This window comes from Myxine glutinosa, chromosome 2 (assembly GCF_964187855.1).
Source record: "Myxine glutinosa chromosome 2, kmMyxGlut1.1, whole genome shotgun sequence".
In the NCBI taxonomy this organism is placed as follows: Eukaryota; Metazoa; Chordata; class Myxini; order Myxiniformes; family Myxinidae; genus Myxine; species Myxine glutinosa.
Genome location: NC_136262.1, coordinates 59,987,997 through 60,001,695, shown reverse-complemented (window position 1 = coordinate 60,001,695; position 13,699 = coordinate 59,987,997). Strand labels below are relative to the sequence as shown.

General features: G+C 45.9%; 1 protein-coding gene across 1 annotated transcript in view; it reads left to right on the top strand.

The window, feature by feature from the left end:
• LOC137421761 (DNA (cytosine-5)-methyltransferase 3A) overlaps nt 1-10,129 on the top strand; it is a 240,098-nt gene extending 229,969 nt beyond the window's left edge. Inside the window, exon 25 of the transcript XR_013622675.1 lies at nt 10,098-10,129. The gene's annotated coding sequence lies outside the window, so the exon portion shown is untranslated. The remainder of the gene's footprint in view (nt 1-10,097) is intronic.
• Nucleotides 10,130-13,699: the final 3,570 nt, after the last annotated feature.

The following is a 13,699-nucleotide window of genomic DNA, read 5'->3' as shown; positions in this document are numbered from 1 at the left end:
GCAGAAAATGCCAAACGATACAAAATAAGGTGCATTCAAAAAATCTCGTGTGCATGCTGGACTACCCTTGTGTTCTGAGGAGGAATCCAGTAATGCTCTAGAAAAGTTCATATAAAGGGGCGCCAATTTTATTCATACACCTGCATGAAGAAGTAAATGTATTTTATTCGGTAGATATAGGGCGTACATGTATTGTGTTACGGATTCGGCACTTCCGTAGTTGTGGTTTTCATCCACTTGAAACATTTCTGGTTATGTATTATTATTATTATTATTATTGGGGTTTGAAGGAAACGGCGATTATTGTTGTTAAAAGGTAAGGTTATTGTTGTTAAAAGGCAAAAAGGGTTAATATTTTAAATGAAACAGGAAACCGGATCGAGAACCGGAAGACGACGAGGGAGAAGAAGGAGAAGGCGTGGCGAGTGAAGTCGGATAAGACGCGTGGCTTCCAGCTCCGTAGCGAGCGTTATCGAACGAAAGTCGCGAGTGAACTTTGAGTTTCCTTGAAAGGAATTTCCTGGGATAGGTGTTATCGCTGAAGGATTGAGAAACCTGCATAGTCAGGTTTAGGTGTGGAGATTCTGAAGAATCCTCGCCGGGTCGCTTCGTGTCAAGTAAGAGCCGTCGGCCATTTTGATCCTCGCGCTTTGTTCACCGAAAAAGGTTTTTGCTACGCGTCAGCTTTTCTCACCATCCTGTCGTCTGTCGGGGATGTGTGTGCGCAAACGCTGCGTTTGAAGATTGCGCTGCGGTTCGATGATTAAACTGTGAACGTGCACATCGAGTTTGCCTTTGGTTTTGGACCACGTGACTTGCTACGCTTTGCCTACGCTTACGCCTCATCAGCACCAACGGGGTGCGGGTCTCGATTCGATCTCGCTCTGACACTCGCTGGAGAGGATCACCTTTGAGTTATAGAGACATTGAGGAGTGTTCCTTTTTCACTCACTTGGAGCGCAGTGAGTTATCTTACTTTAGCTGATGGTACCATCATAAAATGTATTGAGTGTACTTTTGATTGCCATTTGTTGTATCGTTATTCCTGTGTGATTTTTAATACAATATTTGTTCGTTTATAATCATGGGTGTGGTTTCACTATTGATTTCAGACACAGAATAACATATTTTTCTGCCGTGGCTCCTCTCGGGGCTCGGAGGTACATCGTGACCAGGGGGTCGGGGAGGAGCACGTAACAATTGTTAAAGGAATCTAGTTACAATGTAGCATTATGAATGTATGATGACGTTTGGAAGCCTCGAGCAAACAATGTGAACATCGATAGGGAAAGTGATAAGTTGTTGGTGGAAAGAGGGAGTGCGTTGTCGGATTTGCTCCAATCACTACTACTAATGTAATAGCAATAGTAATAGTCCATGAGGCTGGACCAATACACGACTTGCGAGGTGACGTATGAATGCTAATGAGGCCCATCGTGTGTGTGTGTGTGTGTGTGTGTGTGTGTGTGTGTGTGTGTGTGTGTGTGTGTGTGTGTGTGTGTGTGTGTGTGTGTGTGTGTGTGTGTGTGTGTGTGTGTGTGTGTGTGTGTGTGTGTGTGTGTGTGTGTGTGTGTGTGTGTGTGTGTGTGTTTTCAGTGACATGTTTCTAGTGACCTGTTTCTGCTCGTCTGGAACTTTTAACCTGCGGTTGTTAGCGCAAAATCTGTACTTCAAATAATATTTTAAACATAATTTTTACTATTTAAATGAAAGAGTGGCAATCTCAGAATGGTTAACCATAATAATTGTTGTTTCTGTGTGCAAATCGGACTCAGGAAATACGAGAAAGAGACTTGGAGGTGTTGAGTTCCTGTCATTCCCTGTTGATACAACCAAGGGGCCGCATTGGAAATATATATATATATATATATATATTTATATATATATATATATATATATATATATCTCATATATATATCATATATATACAGACTTGGCATTTAATATGGAATATTTTTTTTGTGGGGGTGAACTTACTTTTCAAGATGACTTAGAACCAAAAGTTCATTGGAATTATGTTGAAATTATTCTAGATTTTGTTAATGTGACCTTTAAAAGAAACAAAAACCACATTTGACATTTCAAAGCAAATAAATTGATCCTTGAAAGTGATGTAAACTGATATCGAAATCAAATCACGGACAGTACTGTGTTAAACTTCTGTACGTTTTCCAGAAGTATCTCTTTATTTTACACATTAGCCAAATTTTTTTTCAACAAAAACAAAAGCTAAATTATATATCTATATATATAAAACACAGTTTGTGTGTGTGTGTGTAATGTTACCGATAGACTCCTAAACGGAGAGGCTTATGTGCTTGATATTTGATATAGACATGGCCATTGAGCGTGGGACGAACATGGCCGAACTCAAAATATTTGACGATCCATATTTTTTGTTCATATTTACCTCAGCGCATTTCAGCGAAGTACCCGCTAATCTCAGCCGGTTCCAGAGCAGCTCGCTGATTCGCTCCATTCCCGCCGCCAGACTGATTCGCTCAGAGCGATCACGTGATGTTCCATCCCGTCACACGTCACTTCACCTTTTATGCGATCGTGTTTTGTATCGATTTTGTGCGATATGAATTAAATGTCTTTGAAACAGCTGTGAAACGTCTTTCCACAACCCTTCCGTAACCGATTGGAGCAGTTTCTTGCTGTACAAAACGAGATCCGCGAAGCGAGTTGGTCGAGTCGTGCTGACCAAGATGGCGACACGGCGGCTTGACTTTTCACGGAGTATGAGCGTTCTATATATTTCCAATTCAGTGCGCCCGTGATTTGTGGCATAGACATGACCATTGGGCCTTCACGGTGTAATTTGTGCGAGGCTTTTGTCCGAGTGAGCTTGAGTCGAGAGGGCGAATGTACGGGTTGGGAATGTACGGGTCTCCCTTCCCCCGCCCGGCAACGCCGGTACTGGAGGACGTCACAGGATCGGTGAGTCTCCAAACCCGCTTCGTGCTGTTGCGAATATGCAGGACTATGTCCGATTGTTGTGCTGCTCTCCGACCATGAGAACTGCAACGTCATTGTTGACTGGACATCCCCTTCCCTCCCCCTTCCCCCTCCCCCCTCCGTCCCCCCTTCCCTTCCCCCTCCACCCTACCCCCTCCACCCTACCCCTCCCCTTCTCCCCTCCCCGTCCCCCCTCCCCTTCTCCCCATCCCCCTCCATTTTCCCCCTCCCCCTCCCTTTTCCCACTCCCCCTCCCCCTCCCTTTTCCCCCTCCCCCTCCCCCTCCCTTTTCCCCCTCCCCTCCCCTCACTTTTCCCCCTCCCCCCTCCCCCTCTCTTTCCCCCTCCCCTCCCCTCCCCTCCCCCTCCCCCTTCCCCCTCCCCCCTCCCCCCTCCCCCTCCCCCCTTCCCCCTTCCCCCTCCCCCTTCCCCCTCCCCCTTCCCCTCCCCCTCCCCCTCCCCCTTCCCCCTCCCCCCTTCCCCTCCCCCCTCCCCCTCCCCCCCTCCCCCTCCCTTCCCCCTCCACCCTACCCCCTCCACCCTACCCCCTCCCCTTCTCCCCTCCCCCTCCCTTTTCCCCCTCCCCTCCACCACCCTGCTCCCCTCCCCCCTCGTCTCCCCTCCCCCCCGTTCCCCTCCCCTCCCCCCTCCCCTCCCCTCCCCCGCCCAGCAATGCCGGGTACTTCTGCCGGGTCCCCCCCCTCACCCTCCCCCCTCCCACCCCCTCCCCCTCCTCCCTCCCACCCCCTCCCCCTCCCCCCTCCCATCCCTCACCCTCCCATCCCTCACCCTTCCCATCCCCCTTCCCCCCTCCCCTCCCTACTCCCCCCTCCGGCCCCTCCCCCATACCCTCCCTCCTCCCCTCCTCCCCTCCTCCCCTCCTCCCCTCCTCCCCTCCCCCCTCCCACCCCTCCCCCCCTCCCATCCCTCCCCCTCCCCATCCCCCCCTCTTCTCCCCTCTCCCCCTCCCCCTCCCACTCTTCTCCCCTCCCCCCCGTTCCCCTCCCCTCCCCCCCGTTCCCCTTCCCTTCCCTCCCCTCCCCCGCCCGGCAATGCCGGGTACTTCTGCTAGTATATATATATTATCAGAAGATATATAAATTGAAATAGTGGATGCTCCGAACTTAGACCAACACTGTGCCGATGTTATTACGATGCCATCATCCCTGCAAACCCACAACGGCTTCTAGCAGTTCAACAAAGCAAAGTCAAAATCTGTCACCAAGCAAATGGAAAGCGAAGCGACCGACCTGGTTTTACCCTTGTTGGGGCTCGTCAGGGCAACATATTGCCGTTTAACCACTCATTGACTTTGAAGTATTTCGGCTTATATACTGGCTAATGATGTAAGCATAGTATATGCTTAAATAGAAATACATATTTAAATATATACATGTATCTATAAATACAGAGATTTAAATATAAATAGACAATGTAAATTTAAAACGGAAATCCCCATGGCGTCATTGCAAATCTTCGTGTTAGAAGGCGACAATAGAAAAGGTGTGATGTGATGACAGCGAAAATATAGCGAAAGAGAGGTGTGATGTGATAGGGGTGAGGTGCTTGAAGGATGAAATGGGACAAATCGTTGTGGACCCAGATGGAATAAAAGGAAGAAGGAAGAGACATATGGAAATGCTGTTGAATGCAGAGAACGAATGGGATGGCAACATAGAGAGTAACCCAGTTTTAGGACCGGCAGAGAAGATAACTGAGAAGGAAGTTGAGGAAGCGATAAAAGCAATGAAGAGTAGAAAAGCGGGAGGGCCGAGGGGAGTTGTGGGAGATATGTTGAAGGCAGCAGGACGTTGGGGTTTGAAGAGAATGACAGAGATCTGTAATCTGGTGGTGAAAGAAGGCTGCATTCCAGTGGATTGGGAACTGAGTACCCTCGTCCCTCTATACAAGGGGAAAGGTGCCCCTCTGGACTGTGGCTCGTATCGATCGATAAAGTTATTGGAGCATGGAATGAAGGTATTGGAAAGGGTGTTGGAGAGGAGCATAAGGAAGAAAGTGAAGATCGACGAAATGCAGTTTGGATTTATGCCAAGAAGAGGAACGACAGATGCACTTTTTATTGTAAGGCAGTTGCAGGAGAAGTACATGGAGAAGAGGAAGAAGTTGTTTCTTGGGTTTGTTGATCTGGAGAAAGCATTCGATAGGCTTCCATGCGAAGTAGTGACATGGGCATTGAGGAAGTTAGGGGTGGAGGAATGGTTGATCAGAGTAGTGATGGCAATGTACGAGAGAGCGCGCACAGCTGCAAGGACGAAGGACAGGAACAGTGGTGAGTTTGAGGTGAAGGTGGGAAGGCATCACGGGTCAGTACTAAGTCTACTACTATTTGTAGCTGTGATGGAGGTGCTGGCTCGGAATGTAAACGAGGGTTTACCGTGGGAGTTGTATGCAGATGATCTGGTGTTGATTGCGGAGAGTATGGATGGACTGAAGGAGAAGATGAACAAGTGGAAGGAATGTATGTAGGCAAAAGGTCTGAAGGATAATATTGCAAAGACGAAGGTGATGGCAAGTGGTAAAGCATGTGGTGAGGTGGGTAGAACTGGGAAGTGTGGGAATGAACTCTATTCAATGTACAATGTGTGCTGAGTGGGTTCATAAAAAATGTTGTGGTCTGATAGGGTCATTAACCATTGTGGCAGCTACATTCAAGTGTAAGGTATGCACAAAGGGAGCTGCAGATTGAGGAAATGTTGAGTTGGATCTTGGAGATGGCATGAAGCTGGAAGGTGTGAAAACATTTTGCTACCGAGGAGACATGCTGATTGGAGAAGGTGGATCAGACTCGGCAACGATTGCTAGAGTGACATGTGCATGGAAGAGGTTTCGGGAACTGAGTGGCTTGCTGACGAGAAGGGGAGTGTCGTTGAAGCTGAAGGGAAAGGTGTATGCTGCATGTGTGAGAAGTGTTATGATTTATGGGAGCGAGACATGGGTAATGAACGTAGAGCAGCAACGAAGGCTGGAAAGGGTGGAAATGCGAATGGTTCGGTAGATGTGTGGAGTATTGTTGAGAGAGAGGAAGACAAATGATGAATTGTGAAAGATGATGGGAATAGAGCCTGTGATTGATGCTGTGAAGAGAAACAGGTTGAGATGGTTTGGTCATGTGTTGAGGAAGGATGAAAGTGACTGGTTGAGAAGAGTGCTGGAAATGAACGTTGAAGGAAGTCGAGGACGGGGAAGACCGAGAAAGACTTGGCTAAAGGTGGTGCAAGAAGAAATGCGGGCAAGGGGGTTAACAAGGGGAGATGCAGAAAATAGGGCAAAATGGAGAAGATTGTCATGGGGGCCGCAAGGCTAACCCCCGCTCGAGCAGGGAAAATGGCCTTATAATTGTTTTGTTGTTGATGTAAGCATCGTGATTATTGTGCGTCTGAGTTCGGAGCATTCAGTATTTTCATTTATTTATCTCCCGACTGTTTAATAACAACAATGCTTCTTCCTGACTGTGATTGTGAACATAACACAATATGTCCATGTGGCAGATGGCGCATTGATTTGAATATTTTATGGGGTCAAGAGGTCAAAGGCAATAGGTCCCGTTAGGTGAACATTCTGTTACTGAGCTAACTTGTGAACCAGTGATGGGATTTTGACCAAACTTGGTATAATTATGTTGTGATGCAAAGATGAACTGATTAGATTTTGGCATCAAAGGTCAGACAGAGGTCATGTCAGGTAAAAATGCAGCTGAAGTTGAAGGAATATAAATCAAACTTGGTACAATTATGTATAATGATGTAATAATGGGGTGAAGGCATATCAGTCGACGTCTCGATGTCAGAGTGCCATTCTCGTTCCAATTTGTTTTTGATTTTTTATTTTCTTCATCAAATATCACTGAGGGCATTCCCTATATATGGTTATTTTTTCTTTTCCAAGTTTCGGATCCAACCGGTCTCCTTGTGTGCTTATGGATCTTCATAAATTCCTTTCCAGAAACCATCTGGATTGTCTTTTTCAGGTGGGCTTGATAAAGTTTGCTCTTGCTTCTCTAGTTTGTCGTATAATCTTTTCGGGTTATTTTCAAACATTTGGTTTTGTTTTCTCCCATAGTTGATGTTTGTTGACGTTTTTATTATTATTATTGCTGTTATCTTCCTTCCTATTATTTATATTTTTATACAGTTATCCAGTTACTCCAGTTATCGTTATCTCCATTATTGTCTTTCTTTTTGCCAATATATATATATATATATATATATATATATATATATATATATATATATATATATATATATATTGTTGTGGATATGAGGATTGTGTTTTTTTATTGTTGTAAAAATATCGCCCTCCTTCCTCCAGTTGTGTAAAAAGGTCAAAAGGGCGTCCCGTAATTTGGTCATAAACAATCACGTTAGCCAATCATAGATTCCCTGCTTGTTGGTAGTTTATTTCCTTATTCTATGTAGGTTAAGGCTGTGTCTTCCATTAATTGACACTCCATTGCACCGAATTCAAATAGATAGATCCCCTTTCATTTTCATTCACAAAGCCTCTTTTGCCAACTGCATTCGCCGCAGCTGCTGGGCGGTTTTCACCGCGACTCCATTAGCCACGAGGTGGGCTCGGAGAAGAAGGGGGAGGAGCCGCCGAATCCAGGGCGTGGCCCGCCGATCGTCATCAAGGGTGGAGCCAGAGAGCCCGTGCCCACCAATCAGGGCCGAGGCGACCTCACCGATGGGCATGTCCTGGAGGCCGGCGGCTTGATCGCCCGAGGGCGATATAAGCGCGCACGGAAGCCTAGGAGTTGCGCAAGGAGTCGAAGATGGTTGGGTTTGAGAGAGGAGTCCAAGGTGGTTGCGTTTGAGGAAGGAGTCCTGAGAAAGCACGGAGAGCGAACCATTGAGTTCTAAGAGTTACACAAAAAGGAGCTTCAGAGAGAGACACCAAGCTGCGTGATCCAGGAGAGGAGAGAGGGATGCCCCACAGCAGCTTTGAACCACAGCAGCTTTGAACCACAGCAGCTTTGAACCACAGCAGCTTGAACCGCAGCAGCTGGAACCATCGCAGCTTTGACCACCGCAGCTTGAGCGTTGACGGCAGCGTTGCTGTTGAGGAAGGGCGGCGGCTGCTCCCTCCCGGCCCGGCCGTCCTCTGGTCCGAGCTGAACCTTCCTCCCGGTCCAGCCATTCACTCCTGCCTCCATTCCCCATTCGTGTGAGTCTGCCTTTTGTTTGTTCTGTCCTGGGTATTAATTAAGACTGTAGGTAAGCTAGCATTGCACTGTCTCCTTGATTCCTTCTGTCTTTATTTTATTATCTTTCCTTCTTCCTTGGTTATTTTGGTCCTGTAAATAGTAATAAATAATAGTCGTATTTCAAACCTTTTTGCCTTTGTCTTCCTCTTCTTCACATCCGTGTCGTCTTTGTCTTTTCCCTCATTGAATATCTGTGGCACGATTTGGCCAACGTTTCAGGATCGGGTCTAGTCTTGGTAAACGGCTCACGCCGCGGTTCGCTTCGCTCGGTGCAACATCCATTACGCTGCGGCCGTGAGCGGGGGGTGTTCCTTCGCGTACCGGGAAGCGCTGGTATTTAGGTCATAGGACTTGTGAGCCTAAAACCCTATCCAGCGCCGACCGGGCGTGGCGTCATACCCCCGGGACCACGTCGGTCCAGACGAGGGGCTTGATCCCCCCTCGAAGGGGAACCATAGGCCGACGTTGGGTTCCGTAACAATATATATATATATATATATATATATATATATATATATATATATATATATTATATATATATATAATGTCATAATTATTTTGAGGGGGGTTGGGGAGGGAGAGAAGGGAGCGGGAGTTCTCTTTTGCTTTGAGCTTTTGGTTTCCTCTTCTTGGTTGTAGTTCAGTATTTGACCTGTTTCTTTTCTCCATTGTTACCTCCACCACCTAAGGTGGATGAAGGTTATGTTTTCACCCCTGTTTGTTTGTTTATCTGTGAGCAGGATATCTTAAAATATTATGGACGGATTCGGACAAAAATTGGTGGACAGGTTGGATGTGTAACAAGGCCAAATAGATTTTGGTGAAGATCCGGATACGATAATTGTTTCTTTTTAAGTGATTCATCACTTTGGTCACCTACCTAACCGTCCGTCGTCACCATTGAGAGGTGGGGACAAAATGATATATAGTACGATATCTCAAAAAGTTGTGGATGCATTATGACTGAACTTGGTCGATGAGTTGGTTAGGTGACAAGAACAAGCCCATTTGATTTTGGTTGAGGTCCGAATGCAGATCCAGCCTATCTATGAGATACAAAATGTAAACTGTTCAGCTTGGCAGAGGTATGTGCTCCACTGAGTGCTGTTCTATTTCTCTGTGTCTCCAGTCTCTGTTTCATGGTGGTGTTTGGTTTCTGTTTGTGAAGGCTGGTCTATTCTTGTGGTATTTTTTGCCTTTTACTTTTTCTTGAAAGAGCTGTGCCGCTGCAAAATATATAAATGGGTGATTCCACCGTCATTTGCGTGACACTTGTGGGGACGTGAGGCTGCTTTGGCCTCCCACAACTTAATAAATGATTGATCAATATGAATCAAACCCGGCATACAACAACTTGGTGATATACATTGTACTCATAGTGTAAAGAAAAATTCAGCTTGTTCATTCACATTTTTGAAATCTGCATGTTATTGGTTGTCACATTTCAAAAATAAAAGACATGGTAAATTTTTTTGTGCAATGTTGCTGCTGCAAAGGTCTCCGCAAACTGTGGTCCTCACCACAAAAGTGACTTTTGTTTTTTTTGCAAACGAGTCTTAGCAAAACGTCAAAAACAGTTTTTTATTAAAGTTGTCATGTATTTTAGGCAGGAGAGGCATGTAATAATTGGAGTAAGGTATCGTCACTCATATTACGTCACTGTCGTTGCTTCCTCTTTACACTTTCTAACACAAGATAAAACTTTAAAATGGTAAGTGTCCTATGATATCCTCGTACTGGTGCTGGTTTGTGTTGCGCTGGCTTGGAATGCTTGATTAATAATTGATCGCGCTGCACACCACAGATCAAACCAACCATGATGTCTAAATACGGTCCTTTTCACATTCAAGTTTGCATCTCAAAATTGCCTCTACCTGTTCTATGAGATAATGCTGTTCTTTGTTGCTTTACAGGTCTGGCTCCCTCTGAACAAGCATGGATAAACAACCGGGTGAGTTGCAAGATTGTGGGTGGCCTTGATTACCACGTAAAATACTTTATCTCTCCCTTGAGCCACTAATTTACTTTGCATTCTGTCAACACCTTTTAATATGCAAGTCTTGATTGGGGGCATTTCTGATATTGGTTATCAATGGATTGATGAAAGGCTCGGGATATTGATGGATTTGTTTAAACGGATTTATTGTATGGCGTTTCTGATAAACCGCTCACACTGATGTTGCAATTCACAGCATGCTGATCTTTTGAAGGGTTATTGTTTAGCTGGCTATTGATACACCACCTGTTTGAAGCTCTTGAGGGAAGGGTGGGATTGAACAGCCTCAGGAACATGGTTCCACAAATGGGAGAATTGAGGAACAAAAGAGTTGAGGTGTGTGTAAGCCTGGCTTTGGGGAGTTTAACTAGGTGAGGGGTTACTAGAAAAATGTGTTCAACTTGCTGGAGCTGGACAGGGTTGGAGGGCTGACAGCAGAGGGAGCTATACCGAAGGATTGATGCAGAAAACAGTGAGACCATCTTGAGAGTTTAAAATTGCACAGAATCCAAGGAGGACAGATGTGATGCTGGGGCATCAGCCCAGAGGGGAGAGCAGTATCCCATGAGCTTTGGACAAAGGGCTTGTAGGCTGTGTATATTCTTGTTCATCAAAGAAAAACTTGGAACGATGTCGGATGCCCAGTCTCCGGCTCGCTGATGATGAGGTAAATGCTGATGATGAGGTAAATGCTGATGATGAGCCTAGAAGTGCAGAAGCTCTTCCAGTGGCTGACCATGGAATTGGATAGGTATGTTAGTTTGATGATTCTTCCCAAGGGAAAAGGATTGAAAGACAGTGTTCCATTTATCAAACCACCATCTAATTACCTCTGCCACTGAAGATGGATGGAGGTTATGTTTTCACTCCTGTCTGTCTGTCTGTCTGTCTGTTTGTGAACAGCATATCTCAAAAGAGTTGTGGATTGATTTGGACGAAACTTGTTGGTTAGGTTGGGTGTGTGCCGAGGAATAATTGATTAAATTTTTCTATTTAATTAAATTTGAATCCAGATCCGGATCAGAGAATGTTTTTGAAGTGATTCTTCACCCTTGAGTGATGGGGCGAAAGCCAATATATAGCACGATATCTTAAAAAGTTATGGACGGATTCAGACGAAGCTTGGTGGACAGGTTGGGTATGTGACAAGGACGAATCAATTCCATTTTGGTGAAGATGTGAATATGGATCGGGATACGAGAATTCAAAAACATTTCAAGTGATTATTCACCACTGAGTGGGAGGGCCAAAATGATATATAGTATAGCATGATATTTCAAAAAGTTGTGGATGAATTTGTTTAGGCGACAATAACCAGCTGATTAGATTTTAGTTCAGGTAGATTTTGGTTCAGGTCCGGATCCAGATCTGGCCTATCAAACAAACAACAACAACATGCATTTTAAAGGCCATTTTCCCTACTAGAGCGGGGGTTAGCCTTGCGGTCCCCATGACAATCTTCTCCATTTTGCCCTATTTTCTGCATCTCTCCTTGTTAATCCCCTTGCCCGCATTTCTTCTTCCACCATCTTTAGCCAAGTCTTTTTCGGTCTTCCCCGTCCTCTACTTCCTTCTACATTCATTTCCATCACTCTTCTCAACCAGTCACTTTCATCCTTCCTCAACACATGACCAAACCATCTCAACCTGTTCCTCTTCACAGCATCAATCACAGGCTCTATTCCCATCATCTTTCGCAATTCATCATTTGTCTTCCTCTCTCTCAACGATACTCCGCACATCCGTCGAACCATTCGCATTTCCACCCTTTCCAACCTTCATTGCTGCTCTACGTTCACTACCCACGTCTCGCTCCCATAAATCATAACACTTCTCACACATGCAGCATACACCTTTCCCTTCAGCCTCAACGACACTCCCCTCATCATCAGCACGCCACTCAGTTCCCGAAACTTCTTCAATGCACATCTCACTCCAGCAACCATTGCCGAGTCTGATCCACCTTCTCCATTCAGCATGTCTCCGAGGTAGCAAAATGTTTTCACACCTTCCAGCTTCACGCCGTCTCCAAGATCCAACTCAACATTTCCTCCATCTGCAGCTCCCTCTGTGCACACCTTACATTTGAATGTAGCTGCCACACTGGTTAATGACCCTCTCAGACCACTACATTTTTGATGAACCCACTCAGCGCACATTGTACATTGAATGGAGTTCACTCCGACACCCTTCCTACACACAGCACAGGGCCACTTCCCAGTTCTTGCCACCTCACCACATGCTTTACCACTTGCCATCACCTTCGTCTTTCCGATATTCACCTTCAGACCTTTTGTCTCCATACATTCCTTCCACTTGTTCATCTTTTCCTTCAGTCCATCCATACTTTCCGCAATCAACACGAGATCATCTGCATACAACAACTCCCACGGTAAACCCTCCTTTACGTTCTGAGCCAGCACCTCCATCACAGCTACAAATAGTAGTGGACTTAGTACCGACCCCTGATGCACTCCCACCTTCACCTCAAACTCACCACTGTTCCCGTCCTTCGTCCTTACAGCTGTGCGCGCTCTTTTGTACATTTCCATCACCACTCTGATCAACCATTCCTCCACTCCTAACTTCCTCAATGCCCATGTCAATACTTCGCATGGAACCCTATTGAATGCTTTCTCCAGATCAACAAACCCAAGAAACAACTTCTTCCTCTTCTCCATGTACTTCTCCTGCAACTGCCTCACAATGAAAAGCACATCTGTCGTTCCTCTTCCTGGCATAAATCCAAACTGCATTTCGTCGATCTTCACTTTCTTCCGTATCCTCCTCTCCAACACCCTTTCCAATACCTTCATTCCATGCTCCAATAACTTTATCGCTCGGTACGAGCCACACTCCAGAGGCTCACCTTTCCCCTTGCATGGAGGGACGAGGGTACTCAGTTCCCAATCCACTGGAATGTGGCCTTCTTTCACCACCAGATTACAGATCTCTGTCATTCTCTTCACACCCCAACTTCCTGCTGCCTTCAACATATCTCCCACAACTCCCGTCGGCCCTCCCGCTTTTCTGCCCTTCATTGCTTTTATCGCTTCCTCAACTTCCTTCTCAGTTATCTTCTCTGTCGGTCCTAAAACTGGGTTACTCTCTATGTTGCCATCCCATTCATTCTCTGTATTCAACAGCATTTCCATATATCTTTTCCATCTTCCTTTAATTCCATCTGGGTCGACAACGATTTGTCCCACTTCATCCTTCAAGCAACTCACCCCCATCACATCACACCTCTCTTTCGCTATCTGCTTTGCAATCCTGAATACTGCTTTCTGACCCTCTTCCGAATCCAAGCGTTCTCCGAACATTTTCCTCCATGCCTCCTGCGCCTTTGCTACCTCTTTCTTTGCAGCCTTCCTGGCTGCCTTATAACTTTCATGCTCTGCTGTTTCTGCTCCCGTACCCTTTGCCTTCTGCCACTCCTTGAACTTCTTCCTCTTCTCGTCAATCCTCTTTCCAACTTCATCATCCCACCACCATGTTTCCGAGTGCCTCGGTGGTCCT